This window comes from Liolophura sinensis, chromosome 2, assembly GCF_032854445.1.
Source record: "Liolophura sinensis isolate JHLJ2023 chromosome 2, CUHK_Ljap_v2, whole genome shotgun sequence".
Taxonomy (NCBI): Eukaryota; Metazoa; Mollusca; class Polyplacophora; order Chitonida; family Chitonidae; genus Liolophura; species Liolophura sinensis.
Genome location: NC_088296.1, coordinates 13784636 through 13801519, shown reverse-complemented (window position 1 = coordinate 13801519; position 16884 = coordinate 13784636). Strand labels below are relative to the sequence as shown.

The window sequence follows — 16884 nt, the reverse complement described above, 5'->3', positions numbered from 1 at the left end:
AATTTACTACATTCATTATTACATTCATACTATATATGTGAAGGTATAAAAATAGTTAAAATAGTTCCCTATATCGGTACACCACTGAATCATAGCCCAAGCTCTGTGGAGATGTATTCTCGTCAATACTGCCCTATACCAGTACATCTCTGTATGATAGAGCAAGTTCTGTGGAGCTTTATTCTCGCCAGTACTTCCCTATATCGGTACACCCTTGAATGATAGAGCAAGTTCTGTAGAGCTTTATTGTCGCAAGTATTTTCCTATATCGGCACACCCTGAAGGATAGAGCAAGTTCTGTGGAGCTTTATTCTCACCAGTACTATTCTTTTATCGGTACACCTCTGTATGATAGAGTAAGTTCTGTGGAGCTTTATTCTCGCCAAAACCTTCCTATATCGGTACACCTCTGTATGATAGAGTAAACTCTGTGGAGCTTTATTCTCGCCATTACTATTCTTTTATCGGTACACCTCTGTATGATAGAGTAAGTTCTGTGGAGCTTTATTCTCGCCAGTACTTTTCTATATCGGTACACCCCTGAATGATACAGCAAGTTCTGTGCAGCTTTATTCTCGTCATCAAGCCCTATATCGGTACAGCCCTGGGTGATAAAGCAAGTGCTGTGGAGCTTTATTCTCGCCAGCACTTTCCTATATCGGTATATCCCTGAATGATAGAGCAAGCTCTGTAAAGTTTCATCCTCCTGAATACTTTCCTTTATCGATATACCCGTGAATGATAGAGCAAGTTCTGTGGAGCTTTATTCTGGCCAGTACTTCCCTATATCGGTGCACCCTTGAATAATACAGCAAGTGCTGTGGAGCTTTATTCTCGCCAGCACTTTCCCATATCGGTACAGCCCTGGATGATAGAGCAGGTGCTGTGGAGCTTTATTCTCGCCAGTACTTCCCTATATCGGTACACCCTGAATGATAGAGCAAGTTCTGTGGAGCTTTATTCTCGCCAGCACTTTCCCATATCGGTACAGCCCTGGATGATAGAGCAAGTTCTGTGGAGCTTTATTCTCGCCAGCACTTTCCCATATCGGTACAGCCCTGGATGATAGAGCAGGTGCTGTGGAGCTTTATTCTCCCCAGCACTTCCCTATATCGGTACACCCTGAATGATAGAGCAAGTTCTGTGCAGCTTTATTTTCGCCAGTACTTTCCCATATCGGTACACCCTGAATGATATAGCAAGTTCTGTGGAGCTTTATTCTCGCCAGTAATTTCCTATATCGGTACACCCCTGAATGATACAGCAAGTTCTGTGGAGCTTTATTCTCGTCAATACTTGCCTATATCGGTACAGCCCTGGATGATAGAGCAAGTGCTGTGGAGCTTTATTCTCGCCAGCACTTTCCTATATCAGTACAGCCCTGAATGATAGAGCAAGTTCTGTAAAGTTTTATTCTCCTGAATACTTTCCTTTAACGATATACCCGTGAATGATAGAGCAAGGTCTGTGGAGCTTTATTCTCGCCAGTATTTCCCTATATCGTTACATCCCTGAATGATAGAGCAAGATCTGTGGAGCTTTATTCTCGTCAATACTTCTCTTTATCGATATACCCATGAATGATAGAGTAAGATCTGTGGAGCTTTATTCTCGTCAGTACTTTCCTATATCGATACACCTATGAATGATAGAACAAGATCTCTGGAGGTTTACTCTCGCCAATAGTTTCTCTATGAGATGTATGGCATATTAATGAATAAAAAAATACCAAATCAAATGAGGCTAGATCAGTCAAATAAATTCAGGTATAGTAATATGTTTCGTTACAAAACTGACTTCTTTTGAGATACCGTCTACACCAGATTATCAAAGTAATTACATAAATAAACATTGCCGGCAATCATGTCAATGATTGAAATTTGTTGACTGCTTCTCTTTACATGATCCCGTCCTAATTTCTTTCTTTGTATACTTTCCTAATCCATTTGTGGTTTGTGTTAAACGTAATTTTGGGAGTTAGACTTTGGTTTTATTGACGTGGAACGTCCTGTGATATTTGTCTGTGTTCGAAGGTGAGGGAGTTACGCAATGTGGATATCGGCTTTGTGGATACAGAGCAGAATGTGAAATGAACAAGAGTTCGTGTAGATGTCAAAAGAGCAACGATCTACTAACCGAGCTGAATGGCTCTTCTCCGTCCCTATGGTTCTGTGAAGGTGAGTTGAAACATCCCTGGAATTATACGTTTGTCACCGAAAAGCTCGATTCACAAAAACATTTGGTACAGAATTGTGCAGATCTTTGCATAACTCCATATGTATCACTGATAAAATGAGTTTGCAGGATAGAATACCGTGGAGATTATTAGAATTTACGCTGGCATATGTGAATACGCAGGATAATGGGTACCTGAAAGGCAGGCATGATATTCGTATGTATGGCGTTGAGCAACAATCGAAAAACAGGAGATCACGTGGGCAATGGCGGCTGATTGAGACTCTCGTCAAAGCAGCCCCCGGCTTGATGGCCGATATCTCCATCGCCAGTGATAGAATAGACCCAATTCTTTTGACAGAAAATAAGAAGAATGTACCAATTAACAAGTGACAAAGCAAGATGCCTGTTGGAAAAGGACACATTGGCGACACAAGGGATAGACCAGCAACCAGCCGAGAGAGAAAGTTAAGGCTGGCAATAAACGCTACCTTGAGGTGGATCTTGCGGGCAGCGAGGGAAGTGACCAGGAGACCGTTTCGCCAACCCAACTGACTATTTCACAACAGCAGTTTCAACGGGGAGTTCACATAGTACCAAAAGACCTAAAACAGTAGTAAAGCCGTCGAAAGAAGACGTGGCAAACTAGAAAAATCAAACTGCGCGATGAAGGCTGATGTGAAAAATGGCATGCAGTTTATCAATGACTCGCTGGACACACTGAAAGCTGCAGATGAGGATAAACCCCGGCGTCTGGCAGATGAGGAAAGGAATTATCGGGAGTTACTGAAGGCACTAAATAAACTGGAACGATTTGGTCGAACGAATAACATTAGAATGTTCGGCTTCCCTGAGAAACTGGGTGAAACATTTGCAAATGTCACTGTTGAAGTGAACAGGGCACTGCGGGAGAAATTTATCCCATGCCACTCAGAGAGGGCATCTCGCATTTAGGAATGGATTATATTTGAAACAATATTCTGCGTCCATATAAAATACCTAAACATCAGGTATGCTGAGTGTTACCACAAATTAACACAGCTGACCCGAATAACAGAACAGGCTGAGGCATAGCTGATAAATGTATCATGTGGAAGATGATGGTTTACCGCAATGTTATTCACGAACTTAATTGTGAAACGCACGTCAATGACCCTTGCTAACGCGTTTTAAGGTTTATGAATTAATCAAATCTACTTTAAAGTACAAACAAATACAAAAAAAAAACACAAAGGAAGAAAACATGCGTGACATAATTGGTGTGACTGTATGTGTAAAACAAATTTTAACCCTATGTGGATCAATTACTTTAATTCAGCTCCGTCAGGCAAATTCACAACAACAACGGCCGGTCCAAACCAAAACAGAACTGCACAGAACGGTAAGTTTGATAAATAATCATTATGTTCGATTTTGTGTTAGAGCAGCTGTGTTTAATACTGAGTTATTTTATGCAATACTGATGAAACCAGTACTTTTGTCATATAAACAACACTTTATTGTGCTCATGAATTTCTGAATGTAAGTTTTGCTCGACTAAACCCGACTGTCTCATACTAGCGTTAACTAACAATACTCCTGCGAAATTAACGTTTGCAGAGTATTTTATTTCAATTGTATTATAATATCTGTTCTCCTACATGTATTTCCCTGATAGTCAAAAAGTAATATCGTTCGGTTGTCGTCCTTCGTTCACAGAATAGCCATTTATCACACATTCCTGGCCAAAATATTAGCAGGTGGAATGAAGCCTGTATGCATTTTCCTACTACTTATGTCTCATGCTAAACGTCCAATCAGATGTCTCTAGCACACATTAAAAATATCAATTGTCTGATTCAATTCCATGTCTTCAGATTGTAATGCCTTAACAGTCGGGCTGGCAGTAGGATTCGGGGAAGCTCTCTGTCTTACGGTGATCCTTTTTGTTGTTGTTGTTCTCATTCGGTAAGCAATTTACGCGTTTTCTTATGTATTCCTGCATAATTCAGGGTTCTGCTGGTTGATCAATAGAATAAATAGCTAGAATAAAACCCATAAAAACGATGATATAAACTGACCAGAGACCGTATTTCACCGGTATGTATAACTACTGGCCATTTGTAACACGATCATTGCTGCTCTGTTTTTACTCTTCATGTTGATGCATGTTACATAAAGGTTGTGGAAAGAGCAGAAATGTATAGGAATCATAAACTTTCTACAATCAATACAATGTGAAACTGTAGCGAAATGTTCTTATTCACCTCAGCGTTCTTTTACACAGGAAACATTGGCGCTTGATAGGCTCTGTGTTCCCAAATATTAATTCAAATGACAACCTATCAACTGTTGAAACCGGACATTCTTATGAGAATGTTGAGAGTTCTTCATCACTGGAACGAAGCAGACGAAGTAGACGAACTAGCCCCAGAGTTGAAACTGAAACGGACATGAACGAGACCGATGTACAACCCATCGGTGATATCCCAGTATACGAAGACGTTAATGCGCCATCACATTCACCTGATGACAACGAGACTGGCGGACTGTACGAATCTGCTAATACAAGGGACACGTCAGGGACCAAACTGTACACAACTCTGAGGCTCTGTACTACTGCACAGAGAATGTAGCATTCACAATGGAATTGTGAACGGAAGTTGTACTAACACAGTCATGCTGTTCTCTACTCATCCTATTTATACACATTCCAGTTTGCAGTATATGCTGCTCTCAACCTGTCAAAAAGTGACTGCAGCATTTATCTTCCTTGTGGACTAAAGGGGCATATTAGATGATCTGAACATATTGAATGATTTTAAAATGTTTTACTCCTCGTAACAGTTCCTCGTCACGTTAATTTTAATAATGCCCTCTGACATTAACACAAGGATTTGAGACTACTGCTGTATCATTTTCGAATATTAGCTTCATCACAGGATAGCGCAAATTGTATATATCGAACGACTTGTAGAATAGGCCTTTGTTTCATTTTAACCACATTTAACGGTATATTTTAGGTGGCTGCACACGAGATTATCTTCCATGGAAAAGTATATAGCAATAATATTAATTGTTTGAATATACAATAAAAGCTCCCCATATTAACTGTGAACCGTGTTCGTCAAAAGTCTGTCGACATAATGTGTGTCAGTATCTTTTGTGACGCAGATGCAGAACAAGATCTCTTCACTGTTATATACGGAAACGGCATGTTGTACATGGAGATATATAGTTATACTAAGAAGACTATATTGCAAATAGCGCATTTTTCATAATATTCATAACAAACTTAATTGTTTTCCAGTTATTACGGTGTTATTTTCATGTACTACATTATTTCATCAGCATACATAAACATACACTAGTCTATCATTTGTTTCTATAGGTGGGTATTATACATAAATTTAGTATTAAATGGTTACTTTAAGCACAAGAGGCTTAGCTGATGTAAGTATGATAGCAGCAGATAACAGGTGGACTATTTTGTAATATATTATAACTTGGGTAATAAAATACATACGTCTGTGGTTAGGTTAAACCAAATCTCTTTCCCAGTTGTCTAAAAAAAAGTACCTGTCTGTAATCACCGGCTAGATTATCAAGTGTTCACATGATATTCTATTTACACTATCTGTTCTGTTGACTGACATATTACAGGTCACGATTGATCGCTTACAGGGAGGTCATTGAAAGACATTCAGAACAGTTTGTCGTACTGCCCTTGACGACTGTCTCAAAGTTTGGTCTATTAGCAGACGTAAGTAGCTGTAGGGATAAACTGAGTCGTTTACCGAGTCTTACGCAGCCATTTGTAGCTCCATAGGATGAAACAGAAGCCTTGATGGTGTATGAAAACAAAAGTAACATATAGATAAGCATGCTCCTACGTAGGCATAACACCTTACTAGTATACAACGCAAACGATAACTCACGTCACACCTGAGTGGTTCTTTTGATTACGGAAGTTGTAATCTGTAAACACGTTGTAGTCTAAGTTCTCTTAGCAAACAACCTTGGACTCCCAAGACCCTCCCAACACTATGGGGCAGTGTCCTGGCGTTACCGTGTTTATGGTTAACCCTCACGGCTATATCCGTCAGAGGTAACTCTGCATACAGAGTCAGTGTTTCCTGTTTCGTTTCGTGGATAGTACTTTTCCATTCATGACTGACAACTGTGAGATAAATGACAAATTTCAAGTTCCCGTCTTCACATAAGCGGCGCAATATTTCTCTGTGTTTCCGAGTGGATTAGTAAATTTTGATAGTTATCCATTTGCATGCTCGCGTCGTCCTATAAAGAGGAAGCCTTAAAAACGGAGAGTAACCACCATCACCCCCAACCCCAACCCCCCACCCTCAAAAAGAAGAAAAATTCAAAACCAAAATACAGTGACTTTCTTATAAGAAGAGCAACTTTCCAGTTTTTAAGCGATCTTCAAACTTTGATACTTTCCGTCTGATTTGACTGGTAACCTGTTGTGTATGTTATTTTTTAAAAAGCGAAGTGTTTTAGGTGTTGCTTGACTGGTACCTTATCAGGTACATGTACTGAATATTATTTCCTCAGAATAAAAAATCATGAAGTAAATAAATAACTACATTTACATATATTGCACAGGAATAAAACTGGTATCTCGTGGATCTTCAGCGTTCCTTCAGCAGCAAATCCTCACCAACCACTTCTGCTTTTTTATTACCGCTCGAAACCAGAATTTTAACGCAGACTAAATGCTGAGGTACATTTCATAGTCATCTACTTAGCACCAGTTAAATATTCATATAGCGTCCAATGGGTTAATGAGAAAAAAAAAACAGGAGTGGTGGGATTTTTGACTGCGTTATGAAGTAACAGTGCTTGTCTTGTCTACTTTGCTACTGTAAAGGTGGTAAATGATACATATGCATCAACCCGTATTCTGCTTGAGACTTATGACCCCAAAGGTTTGGTACACTTGTATTCTCTTCTTTAACATCGTTACCTAGTATAAGGCTGATTAAGCTCATTTGTGGAGTACAAACACGACACCTGCTCATTAATCTGGTTGAGTAGCGATAAATATTAAACATGTATACAGATGTAAAAGAGATTACAATTCTTTTTTTTTAAAACCATGTTGGATATGATCTAGAACGTACGCAGTGCACAAAACAGAGATAAGCCACATGTACGATTTGCAAAAATAAATTGTCTGCATAAATTCTCTGGAAAAAGCATGGGGTTGTTCAGATATATTTTGCATTCAAAAAGCAAGTAACACTGTGTATTGTAAAGCATAGCATCATCCAAATGGAGCATGGTGCATCATTGCTTACGTAACACAAATCATTTTAGCATACAATACAAACCGTCAAAATATCTGAAGCAGTATTGTGCAGAAATAGAAAACATATAGGACTCAGTGCAACTACATAAGCAAACGTCCCAGGTGCAGCAGTGAGGTGTAATTTTTTCATGCTTAGAACAAGCAAAACTTACTTGAACATGAAGTACAATTACTGAAGAACATGTGTGTGAAAAGTTAGAATGGTGTAATTTATACTTTTTGTTCTATTTAAGGACAAATGTAGGGCCAAAGGCTGATTTTGCTATTTAAAGGCGTCTTCCTGTTGGAACTCCCTTCATAACAAAAATGTGATTGAGTCAACCAAAATGATTTTCACAGATTTGATGTCTAGTTACGGAGCAGTAGGCCTAAGCTATAACAGAGTATCGTAGAACTATATTGGATAATAGAATCATAATTTTATCAATCAAAAAAAAAAAAATAATAATTTGGACGTTCAGAGGATGACTACATTCATCATGATATTTCGGGGTTTCAGACGCATTGTCCGCATTGGTCAAGGGTAACGTGCTCGCCTGAAACCGTTGTGTCGAATAGGATTACGAGATCGATTCCGATTATTGTATACTTTTTTCTGCAATCCTTAACAAAGCGAGGTAATGGAGAAGGTATTAATTTGAACCACACACGAAAGTCCTTTTTTAAAATTTCTTCGTATACTCTTAAGCTAGATATGAGATAAGTTTAAATATATTATGGTAAATCTATACAGATTATTGTATTCTTTTATTGACAGATCAACGCTATTTACATGAGAGAGCATCATACAGTACACGTACGTTGAGGAAGGAGTAACACAGTAACTGTAACACATCAATGATCTTGTTCCGGGAGAATGTTTAAACCAACAGACAACTGAATGGTTTTTGATGCGATAAAAAGAGCATGCAAAGTCAAATAAAATGAACTACCGGGCAAAAGAAACGTATAACTTTTAAATGCAGTTTTTTCTATGGAAAAATAAGTTGAATAAGTTTGAACGTTGTGCGAATACGTTTGCACATAAGCACCCTGTGTACACGTCACTTTTTAACGAGATTCATTGAAATTGGTGTAAGACATCATGAAAAATCGGAAAAACAGATTTTTGGGCCCTGTTGAAAATTCTCGATAATGACCGAGGTATAAATACCGATGTAGCACATGGTAAGGGTGCAATACCATAAAAAACATCAAAGAGATGCCGAGACTCACACAAGCAGAACGTGATAGAGCCACTGGTATGGCCGACATGGGGGCCAGTTAACACCACATTGCCAGAACATTCAATTGCAGCCAAGCCGCCATCAGCAGACTGTTGGGTCGTTACCGCCTAATAGGCAGGACACAAGATCGTCCAAGATCGGGCAGGCCAAGTGTTAGAACGCCTGGCGAAGACTGGTACATCCGCACAATCCACCTGCGTAACCGGTTTGTGACGGCGACGTCAACGGCGGAAACGGCACTGGGACACTCCATCAGCAGACGCACAGTCTTACGACGACTCCGCGTGAGTGGTATCAGAGCGTGGAATGGCATTGACTCCTCTACACCGTCAAAGCAGGTTGCGTTGGGCAAGAGTTGTACGTCGATGGCAGCGACGAGACTGGGAAAGGGTGCTGTTCACTGATGAAAGCCGATATAACCTCTTCAGAAATGATAGTCGAATTCGTGTGTATCGACGCAGGGGAGAGCGATTGGCACAAAACTGCATTCAGAATATCCACCCTTTTGGTGCTGGTGGGGTGCTTGTATGGGGCGGAATTTGTGGACAGGTGAGAACGAGATTGGTCATCATCCAGGGAAATCTGACTGGCCAAAGATACCGAGATGAAATATTGGAACCTGTTGTGGTGCCAATCGTGCATCAGTAGCAAAGGGGTATCCTTTTGAAGCAGGACAATGCACGACCTCATACCGCCAGAGTTGTACTAAATTATCTGGACACCGTTGATGTCAACGTAATGCCTTGGCCAGCACGATCGCCAGACATGAATCCCTTAGAGCATCTGTGGGATCATCTTGATCGACGTCTGAGACAACGCGTCCCTCCCCCACAAAACAGGCAACAGCTCGAACAGGCTTTATTTGAGGAGTGGGACAGACTTCCTGATGACGTCATCCGGCGACTGACGACTTCCATGAGGAGACGTATTTTGGCTAAATTTGATCCAATGGGTGCTCACACACGCTACTAACGATCTGTCTTATGACAGGATAGGACATTAGGTACACCTTTTTAAGGGAGTCCCTTTATTTGCATTTGTGTCATTTTTCAGATTTACCCCATGCCTTCTTTACTCTGCCTGACAGCAAGTGTAATATCCATATGGCTTTGAATTTTTGAACAAAACTTGGAAAATGGTTTATTGCAATATAATGCTTATCATATTGATACTGTCTGTCTTTCTTTCTCTTTCTTGTGATGCTGAACAAGGTTATACGTTTCTTTTGCCCGGTAGTTTAGACTGATATGTTTAGAAACAACTTAGAAGAACCTCTAAAAGGTGGAATACCAATTCACATTTTCGAAATACATAATCTCCAGAAACTGTGTGTAAAAACTATATTTTCTGATAGAGGTGAATGGTAAATAATGTACGACAGGTCGCAATACTTCAAAATGTGGTCAGCTGCGTAGAACATTTGGCGAACATAACGAAAGTCTACATAGTCAATCAGGATGCTTCATGCCGTATTGAGCATTACAAGGACATACCCGAGAGCCGTGTTCGGTTGTCAAATGTGATACGAACAGCAATCTCCTCATTTCTAAACCAATGGAGTCTGACAAAATTTATTAAAGGATGCATGAAGCGTTTTGGTTTTATTTCCCAGTTTGCAGTTTAGGACGTGCAATAACAAAACAGTACAAAGCATTCTGAACATTTATTTCGGAGGAAAGTGGCTTCTTAATCTATGCACAGAAACAGTCACTGATATACCAGCCATCAATCCGCATGGATCGTCGCAGGCAAATAAGCACAAGACGAGGGCAAGGGTCATTTTCCTTGTTTATTTATGTCGAAATGTCTAATCAAGTAGAAATCTGCAGAAGCTGACACCTGAAACTATCCCACTCTCTATGAATAAAAGCGTCGGTTGCTTTGAGTGAGCGTCCTAACCAACTGAGCCACGGAGGCCCCTTTAGAATTTTAATGATACACAACTGATACATTTCAGTAACATTCAGTACAAGTGAGTGAGTGAGTGCCTGGGGTTTAACTTCTTACTTAACTTATTTGTCAGTCGTGTGACGACGAACGAATTCTTAGAGTGCATGAAATGTACCTCTTTGTTGCAGGACGGATCCCCAGCACTCTGTTATCTTTTGCTGCTTCACTGAGACGCCTTACCAAAGGCAAGTAAAGCGCTTCACCCGGGTAGGTGCACTATCCTCTTCAGTCTCTTTCCCTTTTAAGGTCTTAGGTGTGACTCGACCCAGGATTCACCCTGGATCTTCCGCTTCCAAAGAGGACGCTCTAACAACTGTGCTCTCGGGGCCGGTTTGGGTTGCTTTGAGAAAATATACCCGAGCACTACACTATAGCAACAACGCTTCACCAATATTGGCCCAATTCAGTTCACCGTGTTACAAGGAAGATCAACGATGACGTAATTTCTGAAACAACTCCACCACTGACGGAAAGTCCATATTATTAATTGGTGATAAACAGGCATAAAGATACCCCATAAATGAAAATAAAAAAAAAAAATGGGAGCATAATTTGTTTTCATTTGACTTAAAAATGTAATCTTAGTTTAAGAGTTCGTTTTAATGTATCTTAAATATTAACAAATATTAGCTTTATAGCATTTAGATCCTCTTAGACATTCCCGGTATTCGTACGTACTGAATAGGCATGAAACAGAAGTCTTGGTTTGATTTTTAGCAAATTTTTGATTTCTTCACCCTAGGAATATCGTCAATGACGTGATATATTATTGTACTATCTCATGGATCGTGAATCTCAGTAAAGTTCCGTTTATGAATTCTGATGGTCAGCATGTTACCTTATCAGCGGTATCTTTGCTTCTATGGTGACTAGAGAGTTCAAAGGTCATGTATTGGAATCCACCGGAAGGCTATGCAGGAAACCACTTGTGAGACAATCACATCGCGTTGTGTGCTGCAGTGTGAGTAGAGGTAACTAATGTCCTGGTCCAGTGTCTATCTATATTAACTCCCTTGTCCCAAGAGAAGGCGAGCCTGCAGTTACTATTACACGGCTGCTATTGTTAGAAGGCCTACCGATTCTCTTATAATTTGAGGAGGGATGGAGCCAGCTAATGTAGATATAATAGTATCCCAGCCCATCAGACATAGGAATCTCTCGCCATTCAGATAGCTGTAAATGCAAGTTTTTGTTGGCAAAAATCCGGGATTAATTTGTCCTTTATAATTTGTTTGAGATCTTGATTCACAAGTTTTGCTTCCTTTTAATTTTCAGAGCTAAATTTGTGACCAATGCCATACCACGACACAGTGTTTTTGATATCGTCTGAACACTGTCGTATGATATCTTTTGTGCACAAAATACGCAACTTTATTTCATTAAGTCGGGCACCTTGCACATGACTACGTGCCATGTCTTGATCGACAGGACCGTAATAACCGATCTATCTGACTCAATATCTGACGAACATTGGTAGAAATACAGTATCCACTCAAATAATAGTTCCTCTATAAGGATGAACAAAACAGACGAAACTACAGAAATTATTCACCGGTTGTCCCCACACAGGACCGTTGAAAATGTACAATCCGATAACACAAGCTAACTGTTGGTTTCCTTTCGTATAAAACTTGGTCCAAACACTTGTTGCAACGTTGCAGCGACTTCTCAAGTTGGCCCGCCATATATCAAAGAGAGCTCAGTGCATTTGATTGATGTTGGCAGAGGGTGCAAAGCCCGGGTAAAATCCACGATCCTCCGCAAGTTTCTGCCAGACCTTTCCATGTATGACTGGATACGCCGCCAGTCAGCGATTAACTCATAGCGACATCATTAGTGAGTCCTGAGGCTATATATAAGAGTTGAAAAACCTTGCCTATCGTCAAACAGTTTGGGCCTACGACCGCTAAGCCTAACATTTTATGGTTGTAGTAAGTTTTGTTTCAAGGCTGACTGAAGGTATTGATTGACGATTCAGTCTTGTGGCGGACGAAGTGATTAGATGGCATGTGGCCTAAGTGCCCGAGAGTAATCTTCGTTCTACCACAGGTAAGACATGCAGCCATTAACTCCTAAAATACTTAAGGACGTATACTCCCTCTTTGGAGAATGGTCCTGGACTGCGGAGGAATTCACTATTGAACGGTTCTCGACCTGATAGCACACCTGCGTGCATTTTGACAGTGTACAGACGAATTTAGTCATGTACTTGTAACACAAAGGAAACCAGGAGACCAAAATGGCTATGTAAATGTACATCTGTTGCATGGAGCGTAATGCATCAGTCAGTTGATCGCTTCTTGTATTCCACACAACTTGAATTTTGCAACATGAAGAAGGGTGTCTCCTTTGATGATTTTAGAACTAACAGTAAACATCAGACGGCCTCATCACACTGTCGGCGCGGCTCTGATTTTTACCCTCTCTACTGGAAGTCTCTTATTATACATAAAAAAGATTAAAACTTTAGAGGCTGAGTACATCCGCAATGGGCACATACAGTTGGTTATGAGTTAAAGTGCTGTGGAATACTCCAAAACACTCGACGGAATAGCTCTGTATGAGAATTCACGTGTGCTCACACCGGAGAAGAGCACTGTTCAGTCTTTTCTGAGTATGGATATTTCGCAGGGAGAAATGAATTATTTTATAACGACACAATATTTTTTCGGCAGTAGCGGACATGACAGGTATTGTAAAGCAGATGCGTGTGATTTTCGAACATATATCCCTAGCAGTGAGGATTATCGTCAGAAGTTCTGCTAATGTCGCCATTTCTGTTACTCGTTTCAGCTGTGAAAATATTTCGTCTTTCTTCAGGCAAGAAGTACATGTAGCGACTGCTACATCTGCAACTGAGCTGACGGTTTACTTTTAATTTTCCAATTAGTTGATTGGAGTTTTACGCCATACTCAAGAAAATTTCACTTATACGACGGCGGCCAGCATTATGGTGGGTGGAAATCGGGGGAAAACCCACGACCATCCGCAGGCTGCTGAGAGACCGTCCCACGTACGGCCGGGGGAAGCAAGACTTCTGGATCGTTACGCTGCGCTAGCACGCTAAACAACTGAGCCACGGAGGCCCTCGCTATTGTATCAATATATAGTCCTCACTGAGGTAAAAAGACATGATGGCGGGTTTCACGGATAACTTGTGATCATTTGAGAAAGACTCACTGTATACAGTTGCAGCGTGGTCGGTGCTCCGGTTTTACTCTCCGTGCTGTAGTATCAAACATTGTATCATGTAACTCCTAATCACCTGCTCCCAGTTGTTCGTGCTATAGAAAATAGAAAGAGCGACTTTTTGATCAAGTACATCCTTTCAGTAACCAGTAGTACATTGTACATATTTAGCATTAAATACTTGTGTAGCCTACTCACTACAGTGACATGATTTCGTTTGAATGAATTTTTTCATTTCCTACAAATTAAATGTCAGTTTGCTTTTGACAATAATATATCTTCACGCTGATTTGGAATAGGCTTCTACCAATAGTGTACATGACGCTAGACGTATCTTGTTTCTGTATATAAATGTGTTACTGTAATGTTTTTGTGTTTATTTATAATCGGCTTTCAGGAGCAGTAACTGCCGTGTTTATACTGTTTTAATCATAATAGTAGGTGTGCTACACGTAATATTTCGGTTACTACAAGCATTGTGCTTACCTTGTAGATAAAGTACATGAATATTTGGATTTAACACTTGTATGTAATAAATTATCACACTTCTTTTATATTTTACGTTTCGACAAGTTGAAATAGAGACGGATTACAAAACCGCTGGCATTACTGGGTTTTTCCTTCACACATGTCCTGTATGTATTTGTGTCATATACATGACTGGGCGTGCTCTGTATACATCTGCGTTTGATTGTCCACATGAACACGCTTTATGTGGAGCACCTATTTAATATTGATTTTCGAGTAATACACAAGTGTTCAACAGCTCCGTCGTGCAGTAAGTCTCGTAGCATGCGTTTTTGTACAATGGAAGTTTGCGAATTCTCTGTGTACATGCGTGTAGAGTTACATTGTACACAGGACCTATAGAGGAGCTACTCTTTATATTTGCTGGCAGATTCAATTTCATTGTTGTTCACCGGTAAAGATAGCGCGTGTCATGAATGAAGAAAAGGTTTAGAGCGAATGTGTAATATTATTGCTCATTTTAACTTTCGAGATGAAACCGAGCAAAGTAGGTAAAGTAGAAAAATACAGAATGCCCGTGTTGTTGACACAAAAGACTACCTGAGGTGCTCAATAACACTAAAGCCCCACTCTTGAATCGAGTATTTTTACCAGCTGATGTCAGCTTACGACTTCGTTCCTTTCATCCAACCATGACATAATCAACAAGGTTGTTAAGTATGGTAAAAATCATTTTAAAATTAAGCTAGTCGTTAAAAGGAACTGAGTCATTTCTACATGCTAGGGAAAGTTGCACTTTAACCTTAGTGTATTTATTAATGTGTAAAATGAAGGAAAAATAAAGCAAAGTGAATGTAATACAAAAATAATTGATCTGTAGGATATACAAATACTAATGGTAATAATTCTGTCGGAGATAACATGCATAGCGACAAGAAGAGGGATGGAAACCAAAAATTTCCCCAACTAACCCCTTGCGGAAGACCTACATGACATCCAAAACAAATAACGGTGCAGAACTTTCAAATCCAGACAATATAGTGCGCAAGACGACACCTTTTCAACCAACTCCACTAAAATCATCTCTCCACAGCTATAGTGTAACTCGCCGGATGGTGGAGTTGGGGGGGGGGGGGGGAGTGGCGGGCGATGGGATCGGGGGTGGGGGGGTGTTGACGGAGAGTGTAACGATAACCAGCCATCACACTATCACTGTGTAACCTGACCTGTGTGAATGTACATCGTGTAAACTGTTCTGTGAAAAAGGATCGCTCATGCGGACAAACTTGTCTAACATTAAAATTGTTACGGAAAAAATACTATACAACAAAGTACTGTCATAATATATTGCATGTGAGGATAATTTATTATGAAATCAAGAATAGCCTTTGGTCCGTTTTGTACAGCATATTTGATCTTCTGCATTCCATGTTACATAACACAATTTTTACAATTCTGCATAGCATCATTCCTTTTCAATTCACCATTTGTATGCTTTGTACACAACACGACGATTTATTCCATTGCCTGGATGTGAGAGAAGTGTTAAACGACACGGATCGTCCTACTCCAAATTATTGTTTTAATTCACAGGATGTACGGTTTTTCAGATTCTGTTAACTTTCAAACGGAAATGAAACACCTGAAAAAAGACGGACAACAAAGTCGAGCAAAAGCGTAATCTTCAGAAAATGTACTACAATTATTAGTGCACATGGTAAAAGATATACGTACTTAACTGAATAACATATAAATTCCATTAAACAACACATCAGTAATAACAGCAATATAAGACGCTAAAACATGTCAAACAAACTAAACTTTTCCATACTGTCCTTTGAAGTAACATCCCCACTGCATCCATATTACAACGGGTTTCCCTGCAATTCAAGAAGAATTTTAGTGCAACTTACAAAATTTATACGTACATTTTGTACTACATTTTGTACTACAGCTGTTGGAAGTTTTATTATTTTTATACGGTTATGTGTGAAATATTGCAATGTGTTTTACACCTGCTATCACACTATTTTGTACACCACATGATACTGTGGCCTGTCACTTATTTTACAGTATTATCTCTCGCTTCACGAACAAAATGTAAGGTATTTTTCTTCACATTAAATTCCTCTTGTGTTATTTGCTGGATGCGCAAAATAGGAAAAGGCAATGTGATATATTCGGTAACATACATACATTTACACAGCATTATGTGTCTTTTTGCAGGAATTACGGCACAAGAAGAGATGAGTTAAATTATTATACTTCAGTTAAATTTGTAAATTGATACTAATTTCTGTGTCAGTCAGATACAGAGAAGAACACAGAGGAAACGTAACAAATGTAATGGAATTAAAGCAAACACAAATCTTTGAATTATGAATAGTATTGACAGTCAGATAAAGAAAACTACACACACCAATACCGAATAGAGAGTGGCTGAAACATACACAAACATCAGAATTATGAAACAAGCTTAACAGATAATATTGGCCATGCCAGACGCGATTGACGTCACCTAAAGCAATGAAAGAATGGTAAACATCCTTTACACAATTGCAATAA

At 39.6% G+C, this 16884-nt stretch overlaps 1 protein-coding gene across 1 annotated transcript in view; it reads left to right on the top strand.

The window, feature by feature from the left end:
- The first annotated feature begins 5334 nt into the window (after positions 1 to 5334).
- LOC135462875 (uncharacterized) overlaps positions 5335 to 16884 on the top strand; it is a 315472-nt gene continuing 303922 nt past the window's right edge. The window contains exon 1 of the mRNA XM_064740168.1: positions 5335 to 6262. The gene's annotated coding sequence lies outside the window, so the exon portion shown is untranslated. The remainder of the gene's footprint in view (positions 6263 to 16884) is intronic.